General features: G+C 48.4%; 1 protein-coding gene across 4 annotated transcripts in view; it reads left to right on the plus strand.

Moving 5' to 3' along the window:
• Nucleotides 1-18,123, plus strand: part of LOC119158897 (acid-sensing ion channel 2-like) — a 44,165-nt gene that overhangs the window by 15,174 nt on the left and 10,868 nt on the right. Inside the window, exon 1 of one of the 4 annotated variants that reach the window (XR_005108005.1) lies at nucleotides 17,838-17,989. The exons of 1 other annotated variant lie outside the window; for it this stretch is intronic. The gene's annotated coding sequence lies outside the window, so the exon portion shown is untranslated. Of the gene's footprint in view, nucleotides 1-17,837; nucleotides 18,010-18,123 lie in introns of those variants that run through there. 2 more of the 4 variants (XR_005108004.1, XR_005108003.1) reach the window with 2 other exon arrangements.

Here is an 18,123-nt window from a genome sequence, read left to right on the forward strand (position 1 = left end):
CCATTTGGAAGGAATTAAAACTAAATACATTTTTCTACAAATGTCTTCACGCAAAAAAACATTTTGATAGCCTTGCTTATTTGCAAGTCAGGTACACAGCGTACCTGAGCATCCACAGCTATTGCCAGCTCCGCATACCCCAGATAGCTTCTGCAAGTGCCTGCAGGCTAAACAGCATCCCTAACTAAACCGTCTGCCTCCCTTCCACTTTGGAATGCTGTTAAATGTGGAAGGATGCTTCTAAGCCTAAGATTACTCCTCCATTTCGTGTGCCGTTGGCTGTTTGTTGGTACAATTAATTGCAGCATATTTTCCTCCCATGTTTCAAACCAATCTGTAACAGTACCTCTTGCAGGGGGTTGAAGTCAAGCGCAGCTACCGCCGGTGAATTCACGTGGCAAACTATTTCTAGAGATCAAGCAAGGGCAGTTAAGTCACCAGGAACAGGGCAATGTGTTGTGCATTTATTTTCTTGCAGATCAGGTAGGTAGGTACGGAGTTCCCATTTGCAAAGTACTCTCGGAAGCTGGGGAAGAGGTGTAGGTGAATTGTTAACACTGCTATTGTAGCTCGTGTATTCTGGTCCTTCCATGGTTTTTTCTATCAGGAGGAGGAATAAATGCCTGAGCAGGTACGTTCTTGTAATTGCACTTGTCTTGCAGAAAAGACACGCGCGCTTCCATTAAACACAATAAACCCAGAGAACAGCACGCAACTTCTGTGCCGAGAAAACCTCCGGTCTGCCCCTCCTCCGAGCTGTGTGCCACAACAGCTCCAGCTCTCTGCAGTGTTTCACGGCCACGCTCAGAATAATTTCTCTTTGCTTTCTGTCCAGGCATATCCAGGCTTGAGATTTTCCAGCTATTGAGTGTGCAACCAGGGGTCCCCCTCAGGCCACATCCGAGTGATGTTTTTCAGCAAGATCTTGGCTCCTGTCTCACTGGATTGTTCAGCAGGGTGATGATTCAGTGATGCCGATGATGATTTTCTATCACTTATTACAGCAGTGATGCTCTAACCCCCAGTTTTGTGCATGTGATGCTTGCTACTCATGGGGAAACCTGCATTCCTGAGATATCCATCTGGGCAGCCCCCCCAGGGAGGGGGTTGTGTCTTGCTCCTGAGTTGAGAGACAGTTTCCAGTAACCCCGCACTGGGTTTTTCTACCTACCCAGTGCAAGCTGGGAGAGGAAGGAAAGGCTGAGGGAAGGAGAGACTGCTGCTGGGAATATTCCCCGGGCTGGTGGGGATCAGGGAGGCTGCTGTCTCTGCTGTAGGTAGGCAAACGGCCACAGCAAAGGATATTCCCTAGGGACCATGCTGGAACGTTCAGCTCCTTTCTTGCAGGCACCAGGGAGTTGTCAGATGGTCCTTTGGACCATCTCGGACCAGCTTCGGACCAGCTTGCCCTGGATGTGAAGAGCAGGCTGGTGGCTGTGAGCTGGGCAGACCTTCTACCGGTGGAAGCAAAGGGCAGGTCTTTGGCTAGGTCCAAGGAGGAAGAGGAATCGTGTGCTCCTCTGCCTCACACAGCAAAAGCCGAACACAGCACAGCAGGATCAACATCAAGATTTTGCTCGAGTTACCACATTTTCCAGGGATGCAGGAATGGGTCCCCAAGTGCAGAAACACGTGAATGCACCTTTGGGGGCCCAGGCTCTGCCCTTCGATGCTGGTTCTTTTCAGGATGTCTGTAGACTGTGTCCCTTTGTGCAGTACAGATGGCCACGGAAACACAAGCAGAAGCATGTCTAACCGTGGCAGCTGATATTCTCCCAACCCTGAGGTCAACTGCCTGCTCTGCTGCCTGTGTGATCTCAGCTCTAAGAAAGGATTTGAATTCAAGGGAGTGAGGAACATTTCTATGAGCCTCCATTGCTGGAAATAATGCTTAGCTCTATTCTTTCGCTGTATTTTTCATTCCACACTGTCATAAAAAAATACTTCCATGCTGAATTTCATAGATTTTCTCCCTCCTTTACCAGTAACACAAAATTATCTTCCTGTTTCTTTAAAATCCTGAGGTTTAGCAAGTAGATAAATTATACTTCTTAAAATCCCAGCCCCAAATGGGAAGCAGATATTCCTTTCCTCTCAAGGAACCTTTCCTTTGACTTGTTATTTTGAGCTCCATCACGGTTGTCGCCATGCAATGGCAACTTTGTGGAAAAGGAGGCTAAGTGCTAAGGTTAAAACAGGTTCAAGCATAATCCAGAGTGCCCTTGGCAAAGACAGAAGTGTTTTACTGGGACTCATTCATCATTGCCTGACTGCTTAAAGTGGTGGAGTGGCTCATTACTGGTTTTATACGCCTTTATGAAAGCTGCAAAAGAGCCAAAGAGAAAAGTACCACTATTTTCCTCCCTTAACCCACACTCAACAGGGAACAATAATATTTAAGACCTCGGAGTGCAATGTAAAAGGTTTTTTTCTTCAGAAACTAAATTCCCCTGCATGAGCCACCTGGAGCAGCTCGGGCTCAGCTCCAGGGGAGGTTTCTCTTGGTTTGTGGAGTTACATCTACGACAGCATTTTGGAGCTGATAGTGGGGAGCTGCTATTGCCAGACCTGCCGTCATGAAACCACCGCCTGCCCTAAGCCCACTGGGAGCTTTTCGCTCTCCATCCTGCCGAAGCTTTGTCCTCCCTGCGGGCTGGAGAAACCTTCAGCCGGGGCTGTAGACTCTGGGCTGTAGGGAAAGATTGCACCGTCACAGAGCATTACAAAAAATTTCTTTGAAAATCACAGATCTTGAACATCACTGAACAAAGAGACCTTCTTAGTGCTCCATCCCTGCCTATTTGTTTTGCACGTCGATCCCAGCTGATACATGCAGTGGCTCAGAGCACTCCACAGCCGAGACTTTTTGTGCAGGTATGTAAGCTACCAGAATGATAAGGCAGAGGTCTTGACTAGCTGGGGTTTTTTTAATTAAGCAGCTGTTTTAACTTCATGTACCTTGCCAAGGATCTTTGCAAAGCTGTTTCTTAGGGAGGTCAGGATCAGTGAACGCTAGTGGAGAGTGAACACTCAGTCTCATGCGTTCAAAAGCTGCCGAACCCAACCTGGAAGGTACAGAGAGACACTACAAGGGGGATTAAGGAAAAGAGGCACCTGTTCTAGAAGGGATGATTATGAGAATTTAGCTCATTTAAGCTGGCGAGGCAAAGGCTGAGCGAAGGGCCATGATTGCTCTGTAGAAAATACGTCTAGGGGATAAGCACTGAGAAGGAAATGAAGCTATTTCAGCTAAATGATGATGCTGGCTTTGGAGCAAATGGTACAAATTGGTCATAGATAACTTTATGCTGGAGGCTAGAAAGGTGGTTTTTTTAATTCTTGAAGGAATGAGATCCTGAAGTAACTGCTCAGCGGGAATAATGGGGATAAAAAGCCTAGCAGGTTTTAAAACAGGATCATCACTCATGGATGGGATTATATGATGCGGTTGCCAGTAACAGAAGGCTGCGTTCAAGGACCTCTCCAATCTGATGCACACCGGAATTTTCCTTTACTGAAGGAATGGATCAGGTGTACACCTGTGTAGTGCGTGTTAGGCACATCTGATCTGGGTTCAGCAGTCGTGTGGTGCCTGGGAAACCTGGGAAAATATAGTCACGTCCTGGGAAGCTCTTTCCTCTCAGGTCAGAATTCACACAGTGTGAATTCTGTGTTTCTTGGATCATGGGAAGATTTTAATACACAGCTTGTCAGAGCTGGGAATTTTACTAACTCAGACCCTTTCTATGTCTGGATGGAGATACTAATATTTAATCCAACAGGATGCAAGTCCTTTGGGTGCTTAACTGTGTCCAGTGCCGTGTGACGATCCCACGTGGATGCTGAAGCAGCTTCTGTGGCTGAGGGTGTACATGATGCTCGCTATGAGCATCCACCCAAAACATGAGTGCAAGGCAATCTGTGGTCTGACAATCTCTCAAACTTCCATGTTAATGTCAAGCTGAGGACATCCCTGAGTGTTATTCAGCATTTTCACCTTCAGGGGGTGGTTAGAACATCCTGGGGGGTTTGCTAATGGCCAGTCTGACTGAAATCACGGCACTTGACATGGTGGGACTTTTGTTTATTATCTGTATTGATACAGCTTCTGTGAGCCCCTGGAATGCTGTTGTATTAGACATCATACAAAGTCTCTCCTCTCTCTTGCTTAAAAATAATATAATCTTCTCTCTGAGTTAAGGCATCTCTGAGCAGCAAGGGAGAAAAAGAGGGGAAAGCATCAGCTGGGTTGATTCTGACCAACAGCTTCCCAGTACTCATAACACAACAGAGAGAGAAACGGAAACCTTATTTGAAAAGACAATAATACACTCCCTCTGCAGAAACGAGTGAGTTGGTCTTGATTTTATCCACCTGGGAACTCTGATTATTGTCTCATGGAACAGAGCACCTGGTCCGTTATCCCATAAATAAGCGAGAGCGCCCGCGCTGTGTTTTTGTGGCAGAGTGTGGCTCCCCTGCGGGGTATGGGGGTGTGCTGCAGGGAAGGGAAGAAATTTGGAAGTTGGCCCTCAGGTTTCCTAGAGAAACAAGGCTGTGGGAGCAGTTAAACACTCACTGCGCCTGCCGGGGTTTCCCTCCCCTGGCTAAAATGTGATTGTTGCTGCTATTCATTAGAGCCGCACAGAAACATTCAGGGGCAGAGCTGGAGCCACATCAGATGTGCCTTTCAGGGGTGTGTGATGGGCTTAAATCGCAAATCAACTCCCTTGAAAGATGCTCTGCCCTGCCTGAAGGCATGGGGGAATGAGCTAGAGATCTGGCATCAATGACATGGGAATGCATTTAGGGCCAACCCAGGTCCAGATGTGGACCAATTAAGACTCATTTTCTGTTAACGCAGGGGATATTATCTAACAGATCTGGGGCTGGCATCCCAGCTTTGTGCTGAATGTGCAGTTCAACCTCCTTTCTTCTTGGTTTTAGTGCCAACACAGGGATTTTGCTCAGAGTCCATTTTGTCCCCTTTTGAATCCTAAATTTTGTGCTCAAAAGCTCTACTCAAAGCAAGGACGACAATGACCCTGCTAACATCGCTTTGTGCTGCAGTCAGAGCTAGTACTACTGAAACCCTTCGGTGCTTTGCTAGATTCACCTCCGACCCATCTCCAGAGGGATTACTCTGATGTGAAGGAGAACTACGGATCAGGCTGGCCAGGTCTCAGACAGTCCTGCTGCAAGGGAGGGATGCTCTGCTTACCCAATGCAGCCAGCCAGGAGAGAGATGAAAAAGTAAATCTGTATGGGTGGTTTGGTACCAAGTACAGTGAAGCTGTTCGAATGGGTGGGGGTGGCTTTGCCAGAGCTCCCTTGGATGTGGAAATCACCCCTCCTGGTTGGCAGTAGGAGGTTTGTGCTGGTGAAAAAGCAGCAGGACAGAAGCATGAAGGATCTGCCCTAGCCTGCAGCTCAGCATCACCCCAGAGAGACGTGTCAGACCGGGATGTGAGAGTTTTCCATCTCTTGCTGTTGTGTTCCAAATCATTTGCTTTGACTGTGTGCATATGTTGTCAATTCACCAGCACCTTTACGCAGTCAGTTATAATTCACATTTGCTGTTTTTTAATGAATGTTTGTTCACTGGAGCATTTTCCAGGGAGTGTGCGTGGTGCACAGAGCCAGCCCACATCTTAGCAGCCTCCAACACAATCTAAGGAAAGGAATCAAGCTCAGAAAGAAATCAAGACTGTATTACATGACATACACCGCCTGCGGTGGTGGATAATGTTGACCCCACTGAAATTCCCTTGAAATCCTAATGTAGTCTGTGTCACCGCCACACTGAAGCACCTCACTGTCTTCTGTTCCCGCCGCAAGGTTCGTTACCTGCGTTGCTGCTGCCATCATCCAGATGGAGAATGGAAGCAACCTGGGGTCTGCTTATTGCACGGTGATGAGAGGCCTTTGAGAAACACCCCAGATCTTCAGAAGGGTGTTGAGAGCCAGAAAGGAGAGAGAGAGAGAGCCAGGATTGAATGGGATCCTTGCAGAGATCCAGGACTCATGCAAAAAAGGGAATGGAATGCATGTGCTATGCGAATACTTCAGAGGGTGCTGGGAGCCCAATGCACTTTGTTGATAGAGCGAGCAATGCAAATTCATAATTACTGTAGATAAACATGTTTGAGTTAATTACTTCTCCCATTTGATGGCTGTGCAAATGATGCAATGACTAATAGAGACTGCTTTCCTTTCTTGTTTGCTGTGAAAGCCAAGGCTGCAGCATGTGCTTGGGAAGGACGTGTCAGGAAAGCCAAGGAGCGGACAGAAGAGCAGATGTCAAAGTCAAGCAGCTCTAAATCCTGCTGGGGCCATGAGCCTGTGACCAGGAAAGCGGACTTGGATTTCAGAAGCTTTCACTTCTCGCTCTTTGCCCTCAAATGCAGCAGCTGCTTGGACAAAACCAGCCTGGCTTTAAAGTAGGTCAGACTCTGCAGAGCTGAAGTCATCTCAGGATGCTCAGGAGAAGCAGAAATACGTGTCAGTGTGACACCACTCCATACAGTGGCTTTACTAGAGTTGCTCTCTGTTTACTTTCCATTTACTGATCCATGTGATTCAAACGGTGGCTGTAACACAGAAGAAATGCTGCATCCAGCTGGGACAAGCCATGGGTCACAAATCGCACCTGGAGGGACAGACTCCAGAAGAGCCCAGGGCAAGAGAAACACAGAAATAGAGGTTCAAATTCTCAGGCTGCTTCCAAAAAAATGGACTTGGAGAAGCACCAGCATCCTGAGCACCTTTTTAGCAAATTTGGGGTTCCCAAAACCTAGTTATCCGTTCGGACTCTATTGCCTCATCAAGTAATCCCAGATTTTTTTGGATAGTCTGTCAGCAGTCCAGTTTGGACTGTTTTAATAGCATGAAGGCACCTTGGACACTTCTTTTAGGTCTCAGCCACATAATTAGCAGTTCGGGGTTCTGAACAGCTTGTTAGCATTTTGGGAATCAGAAAGGCGACGCCAATGAATCACGATTTCAGGCACCTGCTCAGCAGCTGTGAGTTTTGGATCCCCCCTGCTAGCAGTCCCAGGGAGTTTCAAGCCTGTTTTCAGGGCAACATTCCCATTAGCCTGGAGAAAAATTCACATTTTGTCTCCTGTCATCCCCCAGCAGCCAAACCCTTCTGCTCTGTTTCCCTGGGAGGCAGCAGCCCCCGGCACCACGACTGCTGAGCTGCCGTTTGCCCTGTTTGCTGTGTGCTCTAAAATCTGCATTTAGTTGAACACATTAAGCCAATCTGTTTCCCAAACCCAGCTGCAACTAGAACCCACCAGGGGAGCTTGGCAGCACGGCCGATCTGCCACCGCTCGCCGGCAGCGCTCGGTGATGCGGGCTTTTGGGGAGGCAGCGAAGAGGGTCAGGGAGGAGGAGGAAGGTGTAAAAGCAGATCAGCACAGCACCTCTGAGCGACTCTCCTTCCTGCCAGCTGCCCACCCTTCAAGAGAAAGACAAAGAGAATAGAAAAATAATATTTGCTGGCTCCCTGAGGAAGGCAAAGCTGAAGCAAACTTCATGTGAGGGACCTATGCATTATTTATGGCGCTCTGCGCTGTATGCTACCCCCCGCTGGATAAGCAAGTTTCCTTGTTCAGAGAAATGCTCTTAACAGACAGTTTAAACCCCAATCCCTCTTTTCTCCACCGAGCTGAGACTGTAGGATGTGAAAGCGTAGCTGCGGTCCCTTCACCTCCCCGGGGATTGCAGCCAGAAGGATCTGTCAGCCCAGCCGTGCATGGGATGCAGCCCCCCGGCCCCGGCGAGCGCATCGTCCCTGGGCAGGGATTGCTGTCGCTGCTTTCGCCAGCTCGGCTGGAGCCAGCAGAGCCCTGCTGAGCCAGGCAGCAATTAGCCCTGAGTTCTCCCTGTCTAGACAGGCCTTGGAAACGGTGCTTCTGAGTCAAGATCTTCCAGCTGGGGTCGGTTTGTTTCCCAGCCTCACCTGACGGCTTTCCCTGGAAACGCTGCTGCTTTGTGATGGGTTCCTGTCCTGCTGGACCAGAGCCCAGTCAAACCTGCTCTTCATAGTGTGCCACCACCAATCCGTGTTGTATTCCGTCGTGGTGCATGCAAAATAAATCTGAATAAAAATCAGAGTGACTTGAAGGTAAGGCTGATGTGGGCTTGTTTGCATTTTACTTCTTTATTAACCATAAAATATGAAACTATATTACAACATGACAGGGGTTTATATTGTGTTATACTAGGCTTCATATATTATAAAGAGTTTGTATTAAATATGATTTTAGATAGCTTTCTATGCACATACATTATTAAGTGGATATTTAGTGTAAGCTAAGTGGTTCTGTTATTATAAAATGCCATCAATATTTCCGTACAGCAACATGTTTAAAATGAAGGTGATTAAAGTGACAAGTTGGAACTGTCTGTTTTACCTGCCTAGAATAAAATACGTCAACATTTCTGAAACTAAACAACAAAGTCCAAGTGATTCATTTAGATTTTTGTCCTGAAGTGGATTTCACTAAATCAGGCTGACACTTTGCTGTGAAACGTGAGAAACGAGATGAGCCCACATTTTCCTCTCCAGTGTTTTCTGATCGTTTCTCCACGCGGCACCTGCCCCAGCCCAGCCCGGGCAGCGAGCAGCCTTCGAGCCAGGGCCGCGTGGGCTCTGGGAAAGCACGAACCACCAGAGCCAGGGCTTTGGGTGTTTGCAGAGGGAAAAGTTGAGAAAAAAGGCCAGGCATGGGATGACTCCTCTGCCTCCCCTAGCAAGGTCTTAGCCCTGGGGCTTCCCATGCTGTTGGTGTTCCCCAGGGGGCGAGTGTGCATGTGTGTGCATCCGTGTGTGCACATGTGGGGAGGGCGGGGGGGGCTCTCATGAGTACACAGGTCCCAAAAGACCCTCCATTAGCCGGTAGCCACTGAGCCTCCCGAAACACAGCTGCCACGGGCACACGCAGAGGGAAAACATGCTACAAAATACACAAACATACGTATAGACCCGGTGGTATTAGTGACAAATGCTTTCCTCGTTGGTATAAACCACTCAGAGTGACAGCCTGGGACAGGAGGGATTTATTTTGCTTTGCTTTGTCTCTGGATGTTTGATTTCAGAAGAGCTGGGGGATTTTGCTGAACTTCTGAGAGCCTGAGTAAATGGAGCAGAGAGAAACTCGGGGAGGCAGGCAGCTATTTCGCCTCCTTGGAAAAACCTCCACGAGGCTCATTTGGCCTGATTCAGCTCTAGCAAAACCCTCTGCGGCAGCTTCGGGTTGAGATGTGGTTGCAGATGCCACAGCGGTGAGGGCTGCCTCTGCCAGCCGAAGGTGAGAAGCTGTACGGGGAAACCCTGTGCAATCTGCTCTGCTGTCCCTGGTGCCTGCGGGGCTGCTGCTGATGTCTCTGTTTATCGGGCAAGACACAGCCTCAGGGGGAGCCTAAGGAAAAATTAGCAGCAAAGCAAAGAGTGTGAAGTGCTGCGAGGCAGCAGGCGCCTCTCCATCCTCTCCGTCCTCTCCGTGCAATGACTTCCAGCAGGAGGAAGAGGAGGGTTGCTTAAGGAGCTATAACGAATTTCCTAGCCAGATTGTGACAGGTTTGGGGTCAGACAGCCCAGCAGACCTTCCAGTCGTGTCTTTCAAACCTCTCCAGTTCATTTGCTCCAGAGAGGCAGGTGGGCTGCAGAGGGGACTCATGCCACCCCATGGAGCCCTGTCCCCCCGGCCGCTGTGGGAGCAGGTGATGCCCGCGGCTCCTTTCTCCTCCAGCATCCATGTGCTGGGCTCAGGGGCTGGGGGCCCCAAAGTTTCACAGCTTACACAGGAGAGATGACCAAAGCTACAGGAGGAGTGAGGGGGGTCTGGGGTCTGAGTCACACTCACGCAGGTGCATCTGTGCTGTAGAAGCCGTGGAAAGCATCGGTGGGTGGGCATCACCTCTTACCCCTCCCTCACACCACAGAGGGGACAATGTGCATTCTCTCCTGCTTTTTGCCCTAAGCAGTTCTGAAAACCCAGCAGGGAGCTGCAGAAAAAAGAGTCTCCTGGAGAGCAGCAGGATGCAGCCACCCACCGGCATCCAACCCACTCCACAACCGGTCTCTGAGCCGGTAAATTAGCACAGAAAGAAGCCAAGAGCTGGTTCCACAGTGGACAGCTTTCCCCTTCTCCTCCCCTGCTCCCTGCCACGGCCTGGGAGCAGGAGCGAGCTTGTCTCGTGCTGAAACAACTGGGGATCTCCAGGTTCTCCTGCTACAGTTTAGTGCTGGTTATTACCGGGCTGGTGGGGGAAATCTGCCAAAACAACTGGCTCCATCCGAAGGACTGGGAGTGTCCGTGCCTTTGTGCACATTCCCCAACTCGCACCCTTTCGCCAGCTTTGTGGGTTACCCTCTCAAGTCCGTTACCACCCACCAAGCTTGGTTCTTACTATTCAAGAACAGCATTTCTGAAGTGGTTCTTCAAAGGCAGGTGTTTTCCAGAAAAGACTTTTAGACCTTTAGGAGCCGAGGAGTCTCATGAGAAAGAGCCAGCTAAGCATCACTAAAGACATTCTTTTAGCTCTTACAAAGTTAAATATCACATAGCTTCTCTCTTACAATCTTGCACATGAAAAAAAGCTTGTTTTGAGTATGCTTCAGCTAGTTTTAAAGAGTAACTTGCCATGAAATATAGCATCATGTTTCCCAGCTCACAGATGCAAAGACACAGTGAATTGGTTTCCCATAAAACAGATGTGTGTGAGCTTGATTCTCTTTCAGGTCATATCCCTGTGCAGAAAATTGGCTCTTTTTTTCCAAAGTGCAGAGTTTTCAGCTGAACAGATCCTAATCCCAGCTGCACGTGCAGAGAGGCTGAGGAGTACACTCCTGGGCTGAAGATGCTATCGAGAGAGGGCAAAGCTCAGGAGCCTTTTAGTGCCTGGGACCGCTCGTACCTCACCGAGGGGGGCAGGGATTCTCTCTGCAATCATACACACGTGGTACAAGTAGGAACCGAGAATGCTCTTGAAGGTGCCCAGGCAGAAAGCCCAAGCAAGAACACCCACCAAGGCAAGAGCAATTGCCAAAAGCTTCCTTTTTCTTGTGCACCAGCGTTATTCATCCTGCCCACAGACCAGTTCTCACAGTTGGGTTCATCTGGTGGTTACATGCGACGAGGTGTCGCACACATCCAGGCTCTACTCTTGGCTCCTCTAGTGACAAGCATTTGTGAAAGCAGATAAGTCAGCAGGAGAAGCAATTCTGAGCCAGCAGGTCTAAGACTGCTTCAGGGAACTGCTTGATTCCTGAGCTCCTCACCCCAAACAGAAGGGGAAGCTCTGAACCTTTGTTGCCGTCATTAAAATAGGATTAATGTGAACATGAGTTCTTAATCAGTGGTCCACAAACCTCCTCCCTTCTCAAGGGCTGATTTCTCTGTTCTTTTACCAGTGGGGAAAGTATGAAAGAGCGGAAAAAAAAAAAAATTTGGTCCTGTACCCCACCTGTGGTAGGGCAACTGTCCCCTGAATCCCAGCCCGATGGTTTAACCGCTGCGAAACCCCCAGTTTAGGAGCTGCCATGGGGGCACCCAACCAAAGGAACCCCTGCGGCTTCCAGCGCGGAGATAAACACCTGGCTGCGCTGGAGATACAAATATACGTGTGTGTGTATATATAAATATATACACTGGCATATATGAGGGGTGCAGGTAGGTGCCAGAGCTCGGTCCAAGCACCTGGGAGGCTCCTCTCCTGAACTGGATTCTCAAGCACAGGTAGCCCTGTGGCTTTGGCACCACAGAGGAATTCATTCTCCTGGGTGCATTCATTAAGGGCTCCGTGGCACTGTAATGAAAACACAGCAGGTTTGCCAGCGTGGCCCTGGGCAGACGTCTTGTAGGAAAACACTATTTCTCCTCTCCTTTCAAGGATCTCACACTTTTTATTCCTCCCATATCCACAGAAGGCAAAGGTCGGACTTGTGATGAGGAAGAAATACCTTCTTCATCCCTTCTAGGAGGCTTTCATCAGAAAAACCACACTGTAAATAACCCTTGTTTGCACTTGCAGCTGTGGGTTTTATGTTCTGGGCTGAAGAGATAAACTAACTCCCTACTCACAACAGCATTTATTTCCAATCCTCTCCCCCCACACACCCACCTTGGCATGACAAATAAGAGATTGTAATTCTCTGGGAGGCATGCTTTATGGGAAGCAATGCATTTTCCTGTCCAAGCAGCTAAATATTATGTAGCTCGGCAGTTGATACGAGGTTTGGGCAGTATATTCTCTGGCAGACTTGCCATGATTTTCTGATTCACTGAGCTAATACGGGATGATTAAGAGAAGTCTTCCTTACTGGCTACTGCTGTAATTTTCCCCCTGCACTATGTAATTGTTTCCCAATCTACTTTTGCACAAATGAGGCTGTTTCTCCCTTCTCCATATAGGTCTAAGGTTTAAATTTCATTTCTGTCTTGTGCACCTATGGTGACCACCTCCATGGAGAAGGTTCGGGGAGCATGTTTGAGTGTGTCCCAGTGTTTAAGTCCACTGTTCTCAAAGCTGGGAAACCTGGACAATACTTCTGCTGGCTATTTTAAACCATTTCTGCATCAAGGCACAGACCATCCGGGAGAGGAGGATATGCTGCAGATGACCCTGGTACTAGAGACACAGTTCTTACTTGCATTGAGGACAGTTAGCTGTAGAGGAATGAAGCTGGGTTAATTAATATTGATAACATACAGCTGTGGGCTGGCTTCAGGTGTGGTGGGTTGGCTGATGTAGATAAGGTGCAGCTGTGGCTGGTTCTGCTAAGAGGTTGGGCAGTCATGAAGAGAGAGCAGCCGAGGAAGAGAGAGGAAGAATCAGAGAGAAGAGAGAGAATGCACACCTGGGATGAGGAGAAGGCAGCAGAGGGACGGTGTGAAGAGTGTGTTGGTATGAGATGGTAAAAAGACCTTATTGCAGCTGGCTAGTCTGGAGAGTGCTGCAACAGTTAGCCTTGTACGGAGGTTAGTCAGCTACCAACTGGTGGGCTGTGCTGCTCACATGATGCTGTTTTGTTTAAAACATGCCCAGGTCCCATCAGTTCCGTGGCTCTGCAATTGTTAATGCTGTTTCAGCAGGATTTTTTTGGCACGTTTGGCTCTTTCCATATCCTCATGCAATCTCTGTTGCTGATATTGGCATTTAACTAGCAAGTATCATTGTCTTGACATCATTTGGATGCTGTCCTGCAGTTAACAGGTTATTACACAGCTATTTTGCAGTGCAGCCACAGTCTTCTTGTTCACCTGGGAAATTATGTATGCCATGTCCTACAGGCACTGCGTAACAGTCCGTCTCCAAATGTATTGATGCTTTCTCTGCTCTTCATGCTCATCTTCACGCTCCCTTGTTGGTGGGACTGGTGTCACTGACACAGCATGAGCTGGTTACAGTTTTGCTTCTAGTCTCAGTGGGGCATAAGGAGCGTAACAAAAGTATAAGCATGTCAAAGATCAAGGAATCTGTTGATGGGGGGCGTGGCTCATGGGGGAGAAAGCATTAAAGATAGACATCGTACTGAGTTCCAGAAAAGTTAAGATTAGCAAGGCTACCTCCTGCCTTTATTTTGGAGCACAGCATAGATGTATCGTGTAGGGGAGTCAGGTACCTTGATTCTCCTGTGTTTTCTATTCACTCACTGAATTTACTCGAGGATGCAGAATGCAAGTAACTGAAGGGCGGGCTGTGCATACACTGCGAATTGATGTGGTAGCACGGGTCTAGGTATATATTCTCTCCTGAACTGCAGGAGTGGGATAATATTCAGCACCAGCAGTAATGGTAGCTACATAACAATTGAGAGAGAGAACACCATAATATTACCAATATAGTCTTGATGACTATCACTGAATTCAGAAATTGCATTATCCTCTTCATTTGTATTTATGACTGTGCTTATGTTTATGTTATTTCTGCTATGTGATGAGAACACCGGCTAGAAAAGAGAGGAGGAAGAGCCAGGGGTTATCACTGGCCTAGGGACAAGTGTAGGACACCACTTGTGATTGAGTGAGTATAAAGGCAAAGGCAGACCAAGGCAAAGCATTTCAAACAGGGGCAGAAGAATATTAATGCATTTGTACATGGAGAAATTCTGGTCACACGAACAAGAAATCATAGAAGAAACTGATTTCCCTTGACCTTCCTTAGGTTGCCCATTGCCTGTTCCTCTGGGAGCACCCAGAATACACTATCCTGGCAGTAAATCTTTAGCAATGGCAACACCAGACGAGTGACCAAAATGACCATCTTCCTGGTAGGGGTTGTTTGCCTGTGAATGGATAATTATTGACCCAGCAGTCCCTCTGCACACAGCTGGTTGCTGCTGGGACAATCTGGCCAAAGCCAGAGGTGGTGGAAAGGAAGCAGAGTCGTCAATAAGAAAGTTAGGAGAGCCCTTAAGCATATAAATCACTTGAAACCATGGAACTGCATCCCAACAAAGCTCATGGGATGAAAGCTGGGACAACTAATAAAGAAACATGTTAGATGCCTCTGAAGCTCTCCACAGTTCGGAAGGGACTCAAAGTCCAAGATGAGAGTAATCCCAGCAGAGGGTTAACTTAAGTGTGGGCAGAGAAGGAAGATGGACAAAGTGTTTGGAGTCCCTGCAGGAGCAGCGGGAGCCTGTTTGGGGAGCAATCAGCAGTGCTCACAAGTCATTTCGGGCTGGGGGTGCTCGATGGTGGTGGGAGCTCAGCTGGTGGGTGGCACCTAATGCAGACCCAGAGGTGACAGCGTTTGAGGGACCTTGAGCAGGGCCCTGGCAGCTGTCCCATGCAATGAATGGCCACACAGCCTGTGATCCAGTGATTTTTCTTTAAGGCCTTAGCTAATATAAGAGCAATTTATCTGTGCTATATTCTGTCCTTGCAAATACAGGGTCATCCTCCCCTTTTAAGCACAAGAGTGGAGACGAGGCCTCTTAAGTCAAGGCCTTAAATCCAGATAGAAGCCAAAGTACATCCCTGGCTGTCCCACGAGCGGCCCTGGCCTTTCAGCAGTAATTAATTTAGTTGTAGGCTGTTTCATGTATTTGGCTGTGGGGGTGCAAATTGCACCTGTTCATTGAATTTGCAGCTCTACCTCCCTGCTAGCCCCTGGGTAGGATCATCACCTCTCATTATTTATTAGCACACAGCATCTTTCTCCTCTCCAAAGGTGTTTCACCAGCTAGACAGACTGTGGCTCTGTACTCAAAGAGTTTGTGATGGGAGGTGGAGGTTGGGTTGGAGCTGCAAGCACCGTGGAGGAAGGCTCAGTGTGGTTGCTCCGCATTTACAGTGGACTTTCCCACAGCACAATGCCACAGACCTTTGAATTCCTGGGTGCAGTCAAGTTTTGGGGTTTGCATCCCTCCAAAGGGGTGGGGTGGTGCTTTTGCCCCATCTTGAGGTTATAACTTGAAAGGTGACACAGTTGGCATGTAGTGAGCCTGCGCAAAGGAATTTGTTATACTAGAAAAAAAGGGATGGATGTTCTAATACACAGAGAACGTGCCCAGTTTCCTCTAGAATAAAGAGAATTGCTGCATTTTTGCCAGTATCTTGACCACAGAGCTAAGCAGCTCATTTCTGTCAACTAGAAGCCATGGGAAAACAGAGGGAGGAAGACAAAAAGAGACAACAAACCACTATTGTAGGTCTAAAAAAAAAAAAGGGGGGGAGGGGGGAAGAAGAGTGTCTTCAGTCCTTGGTGTCGTGCATGTTAGCAGCATCATAGCTCTAACAGAATTCAGGAAGGTTTAAGATAAAGGCAGCAGAAGAAATGAACCCTAGTCAAGACTGCTACAATCATTAAGGGAATTTTAACCTAGCCTGAAGATATGCAAACTTCTTAAAACATAACCTCTGTGTGACCTTAAATAAGATTTTTCCCTGTTTGAAAATAAAATTCTGAAGGGGAGAAAGGAGAAAATTGATAGAATAAGTACTCCAGACTTTAAACACAGACATTATTGAACGCAACCTACATAAAGCCTTCTCAATCCCTCATGCACTTTGTCATGAAAACCCTTACCTACTGTTCCATCTCATTTGCATTTGGGAGAGTGGCTGACAGGCAATTAGGGCCCTAGATTAAGCACCAAGGTTTGCAATCCTTGGTAGAGGCAGAAGGAAACAAAGGCCCAGGATCAGGGCTGTGCTGTTACCTGACTGTTTGTCATGCAGATCCATACGCTGCATTTCTTGCCAACACCTCAAAGCTAAAAATAGAAACGTTTCTTTCACGGTTGGCATGCGGGAAGAGTCGGAGTCCAGGGAGTGGGGACATTATGGAGTTTCATGGGGAAAATCTCTCATTTGGTCAGTTGTACATGATCAACTGGCATCAATGACAGAAGTAATGAGCAGCATCAGCTACTTTGGAGCATGATGAAGAGCAGAGCTGGCCCAGAGCCTACAGATCTTGCAGGCAAGATCTGAGAGGACAAATTGAACTTCAGAGATGCTCCTGTTAGGAGCATAATGTTAGGCAGGGAGCACATGGCCTCTGTGCCCCACGGGGAAAGGAACGCTTTAGCTGCCACCTCTATCCCTCCTGAGTGCCACAAGGTGCCCAGACAGAGGAGATGCCACATGGGTTTGATTGCAGTTGATTGCAGGGTCCCTGCAGTGTGACAGGCTGGGGAGCTTCATGGTGGCCATAGCTGGTGCAGCTGGGTGGGCCATAGCCACCTTGCATCAGTGCTGGTGAGCAGTCACTGAGGCTGCTCCCTGTCTGTAGAACGAGCATGAGAAGATACTAAAATCACTCAAGTCATTAGCTACGATCAGATTTCGGTTTAGGGTAAGTACCTGACAAGCCTGCCCGAAGGAAGGTTGGCTGGGGAGGGCAAAGGGGTTCGTGCCTATCGTGATTGCTAAAGGGAAGGGAGGTGACAAACACGCCAGACTTACTCCAATTTTTATACCTTATTCCATGACCAATCCATTCTGCCGGGTCAATGCGCTCCCAGCTCTTTAGCCCGGGACCCATCTGACTTGCCACCAATGTCCCATTTCCAGGTGAGGTGGCGGATGGGCCGTTACGTTCCTGAGACACGACTGCTCTCGGCAATGATAGCTACTGATACTTTGACTGCCTTCCCACCTCCTCCACCTCACTGTCCACAGCCATACCAACATCTGGATTACTTGATCCCCAGCAGAGAAGGATGCCTCAGGGCCCCGGGCACATTTGGGAGTCTCTCGCCCTCTTTGGGACCTCTGCCACATAACAACAAACAGGATGATGTCTGCAGCCTGCCAGGAAGATCAGGAAGGCGGCTTCACACCCTCTGAAGCTACTGAGCTATAGAAAAATGACAACACCTTGCCAGTCTTGGTTCAATTGGCCACAAACATCGATCATAGCTGATGATTCAAGAGAGTTCATACTGCTCTCCTCTCTGATACCATAGTGACTACAAGCACAGGTGGTGGGAACCTGGGAACCTTTTCAGGGGTGTCCCAGCAGGTCTTTCTCAGCCTTGTTGAAGTAACTGCAACAGTGGAGGAATAACCTGTTGCCCCAGAGATGGCTGGCAGGCTCTACGCTGAGCTTTCGGTAGGACCTTCTCGCTGAAGTAACACTGGTGTGGCTTGTTCTTGATGTAGTACACACTGTTACAGCTTCACTATCTGGTCATGTTCATTTGGGGCGAATAATTGATTGGGAGTAAGTTTTATCCCTTTTGGGTTTACATTAGGGTAGTTCTTTCTGCATGTGTGTTGGTGAGCAGTCACCCCGCCACAATTACATTTGTAAGCAGCGCGCTCATGGTGAAATGCCTATTTACAGCCAGACTTACTCTTTTTTAACAGGTCCATGCAGAGCAGCTTTTGCTTCTGGCAGGAGCAGCCAAACACCCCCTCAGCAAATGCTAGAGCCAGTAGGCAGCCAACCTCTCCACTTCCTTCTGAAGGTTCAGCTGTTCCACAGCTTGAGGTCCATAAGTGAGGTCCTGACGCCCACTGAGGAGGTGAAAGGCAGAGCGCGTGGGTAACGTATATCCTAGGAGGAGTTAAGCCTTGATGTGTTTGACGTGCTCTCAACAACGCGTCTCAGGGACGCGGTTGCAGCCTGTCCTTGATGTGTTAGACCAGAACGCTCTGG

Source organism: Falco rusticolus, chromosome 18 (genome assembly GCF_015220075.1).
Source record: "Falco rusticolus isolate bFalRus1 chromosome 18, bFalRus1.pri, whole genome shotgun sequence".
Lineage (NCBI taxonomy): Eukaryota > Metazoa > Chordata > Aves > Falconiformes > Falconidae > Falco > Falco rusticolus.